The sequence below is a fragment of the Trifolium pratense genome, linkage group LG4 (genome assembly GCF_020283565.1).
Source record: "Trifolium pratense cultivar HEN17-A07 linkage group LG4, ARS_RC_1.1, whole genome shotgun sequence".
In the NCBI taxonomy this organism is placed as follows: Eukaryota; Viridiplantae; Streptophyta; class Magnoliopsida; order Fabales; family Fabaceae; genus Trifolium; species Trifolium pratense.
This window is the reverse complement of record NC_060062.1, coordinates 26,051,941-26,065,477: the sequence shown is the minus strand read 5'-3', so window position 1 is coordinate 26,065,477 and position 13,537 is coordinate 26,051,941.

Sequence of the window (13,537 nt, the reverse complement as noted above, 5' to 3'; positions counted from 1 at the left end):
TATAACAAACGGGCTCTAAAAAAAAATTGGTTTAGAAATTAGAGATATTATTGAATCCAGACAGATCAGATAAATTGATAGTTACCAAAAATATTAGTATTAAAAGAATTAGAGTCTCAATCCTAGACTCTTCACTTATTCACATTTATAGTGTTCCAGTTTAACCACTAAATTACCGAAGCTATAAAAAATTGAGATTAAATAATATATTATTCATTTAAATATATGTATATTCCAAAATAATTACACATGAGTGAAAGGCAAACGGACAACAAGTTGCGTCGCTAATTTCTTTTTGGATGACAAAATCAATCCTTTTGAAAACTACATCCATAGACTTAGGAGAGACAATATTGCTATGCATGATCTTTTAAACGGCAGCAATGCTAGGAAACTATTTCAAACTGTGAAACCAGTATAATACAAGTGAATGAACTATTTCGTCTTTGAATTTGTGATTATAATCCATTTTATCTCGGGGGATTCTAGGGTGGGAGACCATGATAGGTCTCTCACCGATGCATCACGTGTTTTGTTGATCAGATTGAATGTGTACATGATATTATGGTTATATTATTTTTTATTTATTTTTTTTGAAAAAAAAATCCCAATTTTTTCGGGAAAAAAATTTCGATATATTTTCGGGAAAATTTTTTGATTTTTTTTTCGAAAACAGGTTCCCGACTTTTGGGGGGAAAACGTTTCGATTTTAGATAAAAACAATTTCAGAGATTTTGTCTGAACAAAAAGAGTAAACAGTCACTTTGGTCCCCGAAAGTGGCACTCGCTGTCATAGCAGTCCCTAAATCATCAAAAAACATTTTAAACTCCATGAATGTAACTTCCGTTAGTCAAAATAGTCTCTGACATCAAGTTTTAGCAAAAAATTGTTTGATAGTGCTGACGTGGACAATTTTTTGACTTCGTTGACCAATACACGTCACTTTTCTTTAAAATTTGATGCCACATAGGCAGGGACCATATTGAAGGAAAAATAGAACAAAAAGGAAGATGAACTTTAAGGGACTAAATTGACAAAGAAAAAATCACCCCCAAATATAAAGTGGGAATCCAAAATCTTCTTCCTCTTCTGTTTCACCAAAAAAAAAAATCTTCTTCCTCTTCTCATGGCTATGTTCTTCTTATTCTCATTGATGTTTTATCAATCATAATCTTTATAACCATTTTTGAAAACCTTGAAAGATGAAAGGGGGAGGTAAAGTGGGAATCCAAAATCATCTACATACATTATTTGACTATTTGATTTGGTTTTGAAATCCTTAGTAATTAAGAATATCGAAAAATCCACTCAAATTTGTTTGAACATATCTAGAGAAGACAAGTGCAATTTCAATTTATGTTAGAGGCTTCTTTATAGTTGTTTATGAAGAAGTTAGATAGTTTTTGAAAAAGTTGAGATGAATAAGTTAATTTCAATTAATGTTAGAGGCTGCTTTATGATTATGGAGAGATTATGATTGATAAAATTTCAATGAGAATAGGAAGAAGATGGAGATGAGAAGAGGAAGAAGATGAAGATTGATTTAGGTTTTTATTTTTGGGGGTGATTTTCTCTTTTAGTCACTTTAGTCCCTCAATGTTCATCTTTCTTTTTGTCCTATTTTGCCCTCAATATGGTCCTTGCCTACATGACATCAAATTTTAAAGAAAGTGACATGTATTGGTCAATGAAGTCAACAAATCGTCCACGTCAGCACATCAAACGGTTCTTTGCTAAAAATTTACGCCAGGGACTATTCTGACTAACGAAAATTACATTCTGGGATCTTAAAATGTTTTTTGATGATTCAGGGACTACTATGACAGCGAGTGCCACTTTCAGAGACCAAAGTGACTGTTTGCTCGAACAAAAAAGTTTTCGTTCTTTTTTCGGGAAAAAAATCCGATATTTTATTCGGAAAAACGTTTCGGATATTTTCCGGAAAATAAAAGTTTCCGATATTTTTCTAGAAAAGTTCCAATATTTTATTCGGAAAAAAAGTTTTAAATATTTTATATTTTTTCACTCTTTTTTGTAGAAGCAATATTTTTTCGGGTGAACATTTCAAAACTATTTTCCCCAAAAAATTGGGAACTTTTTTCCGGAACTTTTTCCATAAAAAAATCGAAAACTTTTTTCCGGAAAATATCTAAAACTTTTTTCCCAAAAAAAGAACGAAAATTGTTTTTCCAGAAAAACTCCGGAATTGTTTTTATCAGAAATCAAAACTTTTTCCCCCAAAAATCGAGAACTTTTATTCCGAAAAGAAAATAGAAAATTTTTTCCGAGAAAATATCGAAAAAAAATTTCAGAAAAATCAAAAACTTTATTTCCAAAAAAAATAAAATAATAATATATTACTGACAATACACCATATTATGATGTACACATTCAATCTCATCCATAAAACTTGTGGTGCATTGGTGAAAGATCTATCATGTTCTCCCACCCTAAAATCCCCCTTTTATCTCACATACATTTATCAAATCAAATGAGTTCATAAGTCAAATTTAGATGTTAAACACGCTAATAGAAAATAATAAACATTGATGTATCTATCCATGTCACATCCAACTATCCCACGTATGCATAAACAATTTGATATATAGTGAAATTGATTGCGGTTAAAAACTTTCATCATACTATATTATCCAAAAACAACGTCAATAATTAATATTCATCCCTTCTTCAACATCTTTAACCAACTGAAATTGATGGGACATAGCTTGGAATGGATGGTACAAATAGCTTGCTAATGACTTGAGTGAGGAAGTGGTCCTCTTCCATTAGTGTTTTAACATTTTCTTGTGGTGGAGGGGTCTACTACTACTTTGTCCACATATATTACACAATTTCTTAGGAACATCATTTCCATGGTGAAAATACGTACTTTAGCAGATGAGACATTAGAGTAAAATAATGATAATGTCTAAGTTGGACACAATTTTTGTGTTGTTGAAACTACTACCAATTTTTTTTTTTTTATTTCATCACCGGTTTAATCTGATTCGGGGTTCAGTTCTGACATAAAGTAGTTTCAGCTTTCTATCAATCGCAGTTGTGCGGATCAAACTGTGGTCCTCCCAATAAAGTTTCATCAATGTTCTGACTTCTACTTATAAAATAAAATGTTGGTGCCAATTAAGTTATATTCACGGAAACTCTACCAATTAATTTCTACAAGAAAAATATTTGGATGTCTCAGCGGGCAGAAAATCATAACCTTTGCCTACAAAAATCTTGTGAAGGGCATCATGCTTGATGTTTTGCGACAGTAATTCCATTGTCGTTTATGTCCACTCCTCCTCTTTAGAGATTGTGGGACAAAACTTGATATATAAAAATAAAACTTAACAAAAAAAATTCTACCTTTTATGGAAAGGTAGTCAATTGTTGTTTGAAGAAAAGTGGAAAATAAAGGTCACATGTGACGTGAAGTTAAAACACAAAATCTGAGTACTATATGGAAATCCAAACTGCTATCTTAAGACAGCAAATTATATGGTTGAGAATGAGGAGTGAGAGTGAACATGTATTTGCAAGTGCAATATTGCAACTTGGTAAAGAGTAGACATTTATACCATGTTTGCAACTTAGTCTCTAACTTGGAAGGACCCTAATTTTATATAGTATTTTTAAGGGTTAAATATGTTTTCATAATCTTTATAACATTATGTTCTTTAATTTTTTAGTTTAATCTATATTAAATTTTAATCCTCCATAATAATGTACTGTAGTTTATAAGAATAGTTTTTATTTTTTAAAAAAAATTATGTAAGCATTTATTTCTCATAAGTTCTTTCAATGTAAGATAATCTCATTCAATGCACGTTGAATAATATATGTGTGGTGCCTCTTTCTGAGGCTCGAATCTTAGACTTATTTACATTGTGGGAGTTTAATTCCTTGTAATACATTTAACTCTCATTGATCTTTATAACACACTTTATTATTTAGATCAATTTATTGTTGACGAATTAAAAAAAAAAATCACGGCAAAAGCTTACGGCGTAAAAAGTGTGTAACGAATAAGGGAGCTGCTTTTATTTATTTTTTAAAATATGCATTCGTGTGGATGATTTTTGTTTATTTTCTTCTTCCAAGTGATATATCCAAACAAAACTGTGTTTTATCTTTATCTGAAAGTGTAATTTATGTGGTTTTTAAAAACAACGGACAAAAGAAATAATAAGACGATCATTCTATTTTATATGGGCCAAATACTATTGCTAGCCACAAGCTTGACTATAAAGTTTTTTCTTCTCCTACCATTCTCTTATCTTTCGAAATAACACTTTTGCCTATACGAATAAAGTTCGGAACAAAGATTTCGAACTTTTTTTACTGTTAGAAATAATATTTAAAACTAAAAAAAGTTTAAAAACTATATTCTAAACTATATTTGTATAGACAAAAATGTCATTTCAGAAGGATAAGAGACTCATGGATGAGACGGGAATGGAAACCTTTTTTTTTTTTTACAGTAGGGAGGTGAAAACTTATAATGTATTGTTATTGTCAATGTAGGGACTTACAAGAAGGTCACAAATACTATAACGAGACACTTCGATTGAGACTTCATTTTACCACCTTATTGGTTATTCGTGCGTCATACGTGTTTTATATTTTATTCCTTTGTTACTTAAGTAACAGACGCTATAAAGATGAGAATTTTTAGGAAAAATGTCGGCTGCTAGTTAAGTAACGAACATTATAAAGGTATGATATTTTTTGGGGTGTCCGTTATTTAAGTAGCGGGCGGAGGTATTTTAATTTAAATGAAATCAATTTGAATTTAAACACCCCTACATGTGGGTGGCTTTCTCATAGGATCAATAAGGATGAGTAGACATTTATACCATGTTTACAACTGAGTCCTTTAATAGGGCATTTTTAGACACAGGCTATAGCGTAAGCAAATCTCACTACAAGAAAATACGGGATTTGCTACGATGGTCTTTGTAGTCAATTCGTAGCTAATCTCTAGTAAAATAGAGTTAGCTACAGATTTGTTGTGAATTAGCAACCGTATAGGGCGTAGCATGGATTGGGTGGCAAATCACCTATCAAAACATTTCCTACCTAATTTGCAACTAATATATAGAATATCCTAGCTAGTTCCCAATTAATGCCTAGTTAAATAATGTTCAAACGTTTATATTTCCTACCTAAATTGCTAGGATATTTCACAACGATTTTGCAATAAATCTCTAGCTACACATTCCTAGCGATTTCACAGCCAAATCCAAGCTTTTAAAAAAAATATATAATTATAAAATGCTGATTATGAATTCATGCTCAAAATTCAAGCTAATTATAAATTATTTATCATCTTTTAAAAAATAGAAATAAGCCTAATTAAATCAACATGATTTACAACTACATACAACTACAAGACTAAATTTTACGCATAACAAAGTAACTAAACACATGTTAGCATTATATAAGTAATCAAGTATATCTTCTAACTTTGTCAAAACTAAAAAACCTAATGAAAATGAAGACATAATATTCTCACCTTTACAAATGAAAAATATTATGAAAACAGCAAGGAAAGGAAGAAATGTCGAATCGGATTTTGAATGAACTAAATCAGATTTTGAATGAGGGGGTGGGGGCTATTCCAAAGTCAATAACATAGTTCAGATTTTGATTTACATAACCATGTTTCACTCATTAAAATTAAAACTTTAGAACTAAACAAGTGCTTTACTTTATATAAGTAATACAACAATTATTTTTAACATATATACCAGTAACGAAAGAAAAGTAAAACTTAGATATTAATCATTAAACACAGTAAACAGCTACACATATTCATCTTTACTGCACAAATGAGTTAGAAAAACATCAAATAAGAACAAAGGCACCTCCTTTGCTTTCAGACATTTCACAGTTTTTGGATACTCAAGTTAAATATGTTAACAGTTCACATCAAGAGAAGTATTCAAAAATCAAAATGCCAAATAAAATCCTGATAAATTTGATCAAAGCTTAGAAAAAGTTGTCTCACCTCCAAAAGTTGTCTTGTCTTCCATGACAAGAGTCTCACCCTCTGTTTTGGTTGCTGCATGTACTGCAGTCATGCCAAATCTAGATCTAGCATATCGTTTATGGTGGGAGTGAGAGTGTTATGCATTGTTAGATGATGAAGTTCTGTATTTTTAACTTTACACTTCTAAACATATTATACATGTTTTTAGTGCGCAAATGACATGTGTGATTTTTAGATTTTTAAAATGTGTTTTTCTTATGCGTACGTACATCTTAAGTCATATGGTTCTCTATTGCATGATCTTATGCAAAAGTTGCGTCTAAGAGGTGGATGATCAATTGTGAACGCTTCATAGATTGTGCCTATTTTCTCACATAATCATATTAAAGTGTGTCGAAAATGGTGAGTCCAAATCCACTCCATTTCCTTATCCAGTTATCCTCCATTTTCCTCCATTGCTCTCTGATATTCTCTCAACAAAGATTTACTAGTAAACCTTAAAACGACATATTTATTGTGGGAGTTTAGTTTCTTTCGGGAGTAGGTGGATCATGGATGTATTTAAGCATAACTTACATTTATGATTTTCATTACATCATTTTATTATATGATAATAGAGTAATGATTAATTTGTTCTTGTGAGTTTAACTAGGGACATTGAATTATATATGCAGGGGTTGTGGTTCGAACCCAGTCATCTCACTTATCTATCTTAAAAGTAGAATTTCTACCCACCAAACTACTTGACGACAAAAAAGTAAAAAGAGTACAACTACTCTCGCCGGTCTTATTTATAAGTAAAAGTCAATAAAAAAATTTGGCCTTAAATATAATTAAAAGTTATCAAAATCAAGTTTATTTAATGTTATTCTTCCAAAATTACTCTCATTGATTGTTCTACTTTTTAAAATAATTGTAGAGTTCCAATGCAAATTTAAGGTCATTTTAGAAAATGTAATATAAATTTTACATAAAATCAAGACAAAAACATATTTGCTTACAAAAGAAGCCGGAAGAAGTATGTGGCTAGGAATATATTTACATTTCTTAGATTAATCATCAACTTTTAGAAGGAAATTAACTACATCTATGTAATTTTGCATTTCAATTCCTTTTACACAACATGATTTCGACTATTGATTATCAATTGGGCATAATCATACAACAGCAATTTTACAAAATCCACCAGTAACCCAACATTTCTTAGCATTTTTGAAGTTTATCTTTTTTAGATTGATAATTTTTTTTTTACTATTATTAAATTGAAAGTCTTATCTATAATATTTTTTTCTACTGAGTTTAACCGAAAATTCAACACCACCACCACCACCTTTTTTCTACATCATAATAAATTCAAGCATATAACAAAGTAAGAAGTAATGATGTAATCCCCTCTCTCAAAATATAAGTAATGATTGGACAATAAAAGTGAATATATTCGTTCAAATTTTGAACCAAATACATCAAGTTTGTTTGATTTATTTATATTTATATTTTAGGAAGAATGAAGTATTAAAATAGTTATCAAAATGAGTAATGATGTATTAAAATTCCGTCAACATATAAAAAAATATTCCATATGATAAAAAAAAGTCGAAGTTTGACCATCATTAATGTCCTAATATTTTTGGTAAAAAAATATCCTAATACTCTTGACCATCAATCTTGACCATCAATTATTTTACGAATCTAAAAAATAAATTATTATTTTAACAAAAAGATCGGAAAGCGGATAATATTTTAGAGGATTCTTTCATTGCCTACAAATATGTACTCCTTGTTCTAACACATTACTCATTGCAAAATATCAACTTTGCTTTTTAATGAAAACTCAATTGAAGATGTTATTTAAGTTTGTAATGTTACTTATTCTTATTTCAGCAGGTGCTATAGTTGGCAATGTCAAAGCTACAGTACCCCCTTGCTGCGAAATTAAACAAGTGCCGGGTTGTTTAAAACTTGTTTGTAAAAGGGGTCCATGTTGTCGTCCTCCTCCTTATTCTAATGTTTAAAAGTTATTTTGTATTTGAGAAAAGTCCATCTCATATATAATAATTACATTAATAAATTTGGCTAAGATTTTTTTTCTTCTTATTCTCTATTATTGCTTGTCTTTTTTGAATTTGTGTGCGCGTATAAAGAACAAACACAATCACACAAAATATAATTAGCTTTTGAGATTCGTTTATTGTAAAATATCTCTTATAATACTTCTCTTTTAGATGATAATTCGATTGATCAAATGGACAATAGTTTTTGTGAGATGAATGCATATGAGAGAAAAATGTAGTAATGCAGTAGAAATATGATTATATTCATCAACATCCCCAATTTTCCTAGCATTCATCTCTTCTCACCATTACGTTTGGTTACGATCACTGAGTTTTTTCAACAATGACTCTTACATCGAACAGTGATATTCTTCGCATGGTTACTTTTTAACTTATCACTTCAACGACCTCAGCTACAACCAATCATCATTTTGTATTTACTTTCTTTATTGCTTCTGGCACTCAATTACTTAACAAATTTCATTAGGTCGGTATTTGGCCTGATTGGGGTATACACTGCAAAATGGAATATTGACTGATATTACGAGATTATCTTAAAGGTACAAGCTTTGAATATCATACAGACTAATCCAAAATTTCCTTATCACAAAGCTTACGATTTTGTTAATCCCATCGGCATCTAATAATATTATACCCGCTGATACCATTTCTTAACTCCATACTTGCTGCGAACTCTGATATCAACTACTTACTGTCATCTTCTGACTGTGTTCTTGTATCATAGACATCACAAGGTAATACCTGCATCACTTCGTGACATCAGATGCACCACCGCATACTCAACGTTTCACCATAATTTTTACATGTTCGCGCATGTCGCTCATATTGTTTACAGTTGTCTCATATTACCAATAATAAAATCTCCAATAATATATTCATGGCTACTCTAATTAATATTCTTCTATTAATTAAAGTCGGGATGTTACAATTTAGGGGTGACAAACTTAGATATTCGAATTGAAAAAATAAGAAGTCGTAGACTTAATTTTCCACCCTAATATTTTTAACAATTTTTTTTTATCAAAACAAGAAATGAACACTCAAGCCTACATCGCTAAAAACGAAAAATGATGAATTCATGGACAACCTCACTACATCCAAATTAATAGCATAAAATGAACACTCAAGCCTACAAATAATATGACAAAATTAAAGTAATTGAAATACTCATGTATCTGAATTTACATTGTTAACGATTTAATCATTGATATGTTAATTTAAACCAAACGAATTCCGTAACATATTTTCTCATTCTCACGAGTTTTTTATTTTGCTTCAGGAATATATTTTCTCATTCTCAATTTTCTTTTATGATAGATGAAGAATATTCCTTGTGTCACTTTTGACTTTAAACCAAATTTTTTGTCTTGAATGTTGTTTGATCCAAGAACACATGACTCCATTATCGAATAACATAAAATATAGATAATTTACAGGCATAAAACATCATATGAACTTCATACTTGTATTAACAAATAAAAGTAGAAAAATGTGCCAAAATTATGTTTATGGGCTAAAAATCTTCCATATTATTTTTAAAACATTTTTCTTTTTTTATAGTGCACAAGATTAATTGGAGAAATTTTATTTTATAAAATATCATTGATTTATATGTTTGATGCAAATGTATAATTCATATGTTAAAGTTTTCAAAACATCACGAAATATTTCAGCAATTTGTCCATTTTCATCTTTGTTGTGAGTGTCAAATTCATGTTAAGGTTTCCAAAACAACCTAAAATGAACACTCATGATTATTTAGTTATGCCTGCTGAAAGGTAGACACTTAGTTCACAGCAACTTCATGATTATCAGTCTTATTTTGAACTTGAATTACATTTATCATTTAGATCAATTTATTGTTGACGAATTAAAAAACTTTTTACACGGCAAAGGCCTACGACGTTAAAAAGTGTGTAAAGAATAAGGGAGCTGCTTTTATTTATTTTTCAAAATATGCATTCGTGTGGACGATTTTTGTTTATTTTCTTCTTCCAAGTAATATATCCAAACAAAACTGTGTTTTTTCTTTATCTGAAAGTGTAATTTATGTGGTTTTTAAAAACAACGGACAAAAAAAATAATAAGACGATCATTCTATTTTATATGGCCAAATACTATTGCTAGTCACAAGCTTGACTATAAAGTTTTTTCTTCTCTTATCATTCTCTTATCTTTCCTTTCGAATAACATTTTTGCCTATACGAATAAAGTTCGGAACAAAGATTTTGAATTTTTTTTATAGTTAGATATAATATTTAAAACTAAGAAAATTTTAAAAATTATGTTCTAAACAATATTTGTATAGACAAAAATGTCATTATTTCAGAAGGATAAAAGACTCATCGGGTGAGAGGGGAGTGAAAACTTATAATGTATTGTTATTGTCAATGTAGGGACATACAAGAAGGTCACAAATACTATAACGAGGGATAAAGATCATGGGATGAGAGGGATAAAGATCATACTCATCAGAGAGGTAGAGAACATATGAATACTCATGAGGTAAAAACTTATATGTAATCATATTGATTGATAAAAGATAATGAGTTTGGTACAATAGTGGCTCTCTTATATAGAGCATAATTGGGCATTAACCAACTAACCAACTCTAACTAACTAAATAGAAAGACTAACTAACTAATGAACGATTCTAGCTTAATGTCTAACATCTTAATACATAGATTGTGCTTTTCTCACATAATCATATTAAAGTGTGTTGAAAACGGTAAGTTCAAATCCACTCCATTTCCTTATCCAGTTATCCTCCATTTTCCTCCATTGCTCTCTGATATTCTCTCAAGAAAGATTTACTAGTAAACCTTAAAACGACATATTTATTGCGGGAGTTTAGTTTCTTTCGGGAGTAGGTGGATCATGGATGTATTTAAGCATACCTTACATTTATGATTTTCATTACATCATTTTATTATATGATAATAGAGTAATGATTAATTTGTTCTTGTGAGCTTAACTAGGGACATTGAATTATATATGCAGGGGTTGGGGTTCGAACCCAGTCATCTCACTTATCTACCTTAAAAGTAGAATTTCTACCCACCAAACTACTTGACGACGACAAAAAAGTAAAGAGTACAACTACTCTCGCCGGTCTTATTTATATGTAAAAGACAATAAAAAAATTTGGCCTTAAATATAATCAAAAGTTATCAAAATCAAGTTTATTTAATGTTATTCTTCCAAAATTACTCTCATTGATTGTTCTACTTTTTAAAATAATTGTAGAGTTCTAATGCAAATTTAAGGTCATTTTAGGAAATGTAATATAAATTTTACATAAAATCAAGACAAAAAAGTAACTTTTTAATAAGCATACAAATAAGCATATTTGGTTACAAAAAAAGCCGGAAGAAGTATGTAGTTAGGAATATATTTACATTTTTAGATTAATCATCAACTTTTAGAAGGAAATTAACTACATCTATGTAATTTTGCATTTCAATTCCTTTTACACAACATGATTTCGACTATTGATTGTCAATTCACTCAATTGGGTATAATCATACAACAGCAATTTTACAAAATCCATCATTAGCCCAACATTTCTTAGCATTTTTGAAGTTTATTTTTTTAGATTGATAAATTTTTTTGCACTATTATTAAATTGAAAGTCTTATATATATATAATATTTTTTTCTACTGAGTTTAACCGAAAATTCACCAACACCACCACCACTTTTTTTCTACATCATAATAAATTCAAGCATATAACAAAGTAAGAAGTAATGATGTAATCCCCTGTCTCGAAATATAAGTAATGATTGGACAATAAAAGTGAATATATTCGGTTCAAATTTTGAACCAAATACATCAAGTTTTGTTTGATTTATTTATATTTATATTTTAGGACGAATGAAGTATTAAAATAGTTATCAAAATGAGTAATGATGTATTAAAATAGTTATAAAATAAATGATGTATTAAAATTCAGTCAACATATAAAAAAATATTCCATATGATAAAAAAAGTCAAAGTTTGACCATCATTAATGTCCTAATGTTCTTGGTAAAAAATATTCTAATGCTTTTGATCATCAATTATTTCATGAATCTAAAAAATAAATTATTATTTTAACAAAAAGATCGGAAAGAGGATAATATTTTAGAGGATTCTTTCATTGCCTATAAATATGTATTCCTTGTTCTAACACATTACTCATTGCAAAATATCAACTTTGCTTTTTAATGAAAACTCAATTGAAGATGTTATTTAAGTTTGTAATGTTACTTGTTCTTATTTCAGCAGGTACTATAGTTGGCAATGTCAAAGCTACAGTACCCCCTTGTTGCGAAATTAAACACGTGCCAGGTTGTTTAAAACTTGTTTGTAAAAGGGGTCCATGTTGTCGTCCTCCTCCTTATTCTAATGCTTAAAAGTTATTTTGTATTTGAGAAATGTCCATCTCATATATAATAATTACATTAATAAATTGGCTAAGACTTTTTTTTCTTATTCTCTATTATTGTTTGTCTTTTTTGAATATAAAGAACAAACACAATCACATAAATTATAGTTAGCTTTTGAGATTCGTTTATTGTAAAATATCTCTTATAATACTTCTTTTTTAGATGATAATTCGATTGATCAAATGGACAATAGTTTTTGTGAGATGAATGCATATGAGAGAAAAATGTAGTATTGCAGTAGAAATATGATTAGGTTCATCAACCATCATTTAGGGGTGACAAGCTTAGATATTCGAATTGAAAAAATAAGAAGTCGTGGAATTAAATTCTCACCCTAATATTTTTAACAATTATTTTTAAAATATAAATAAGTCAAAGAAACTAAAAGAAGACCTTTAACCGTTTTCCTCTTCCCTCTCACGATCTCGGGTAAGGGCCATTTTTTGTTTTCCTTACCACTCCAGAGTTAATGGGTGGTTTCCCGAATCGTGGCTCATTAATGTCGGATGTGGGATCTTGTCACTCTTAGACCTACACTGATTTTGGGCTTATCAATCTCAGTATAGGAATATTCTCATTTCTTTTCTTACTCAAAAAACTTTTGAAAACGTTTCCCAAAATTTTTTTCGAGTAAATTTTAGTTGAAATTACACTAAAAAAAAATTTGATAAACGTTTCCAGAAATTTTTCTCGTGAAAAAAGGAGGGGGGGTGGGAGGGGGATGAGAAATTATCCTCAGTACACTACAAGGAAAAGAAAAAGCAGCGGCAGCTGACTTTGGCAAGCGGCGGCGGTTTTGAACTGCCGCTATTAGAGATTGCGGCAGTTTTCCAAGCGTCGCAGATTTCGGCGTCGCTAGGTCATTCAGCGGCAGTTTTGGCAATTGCTGGAATAACCACCAGTACGGGTATATTCCGGCGGTTTTGTATGCTTTGTGGCGTTTTATTTTTACTGAAATTTTAAAAAATATTGAGAATATAGCGGCGGTTTTAAACCGCTGCAAAACTTAAATATGTTTTAAAAAAAAAATCCCAACAATAAA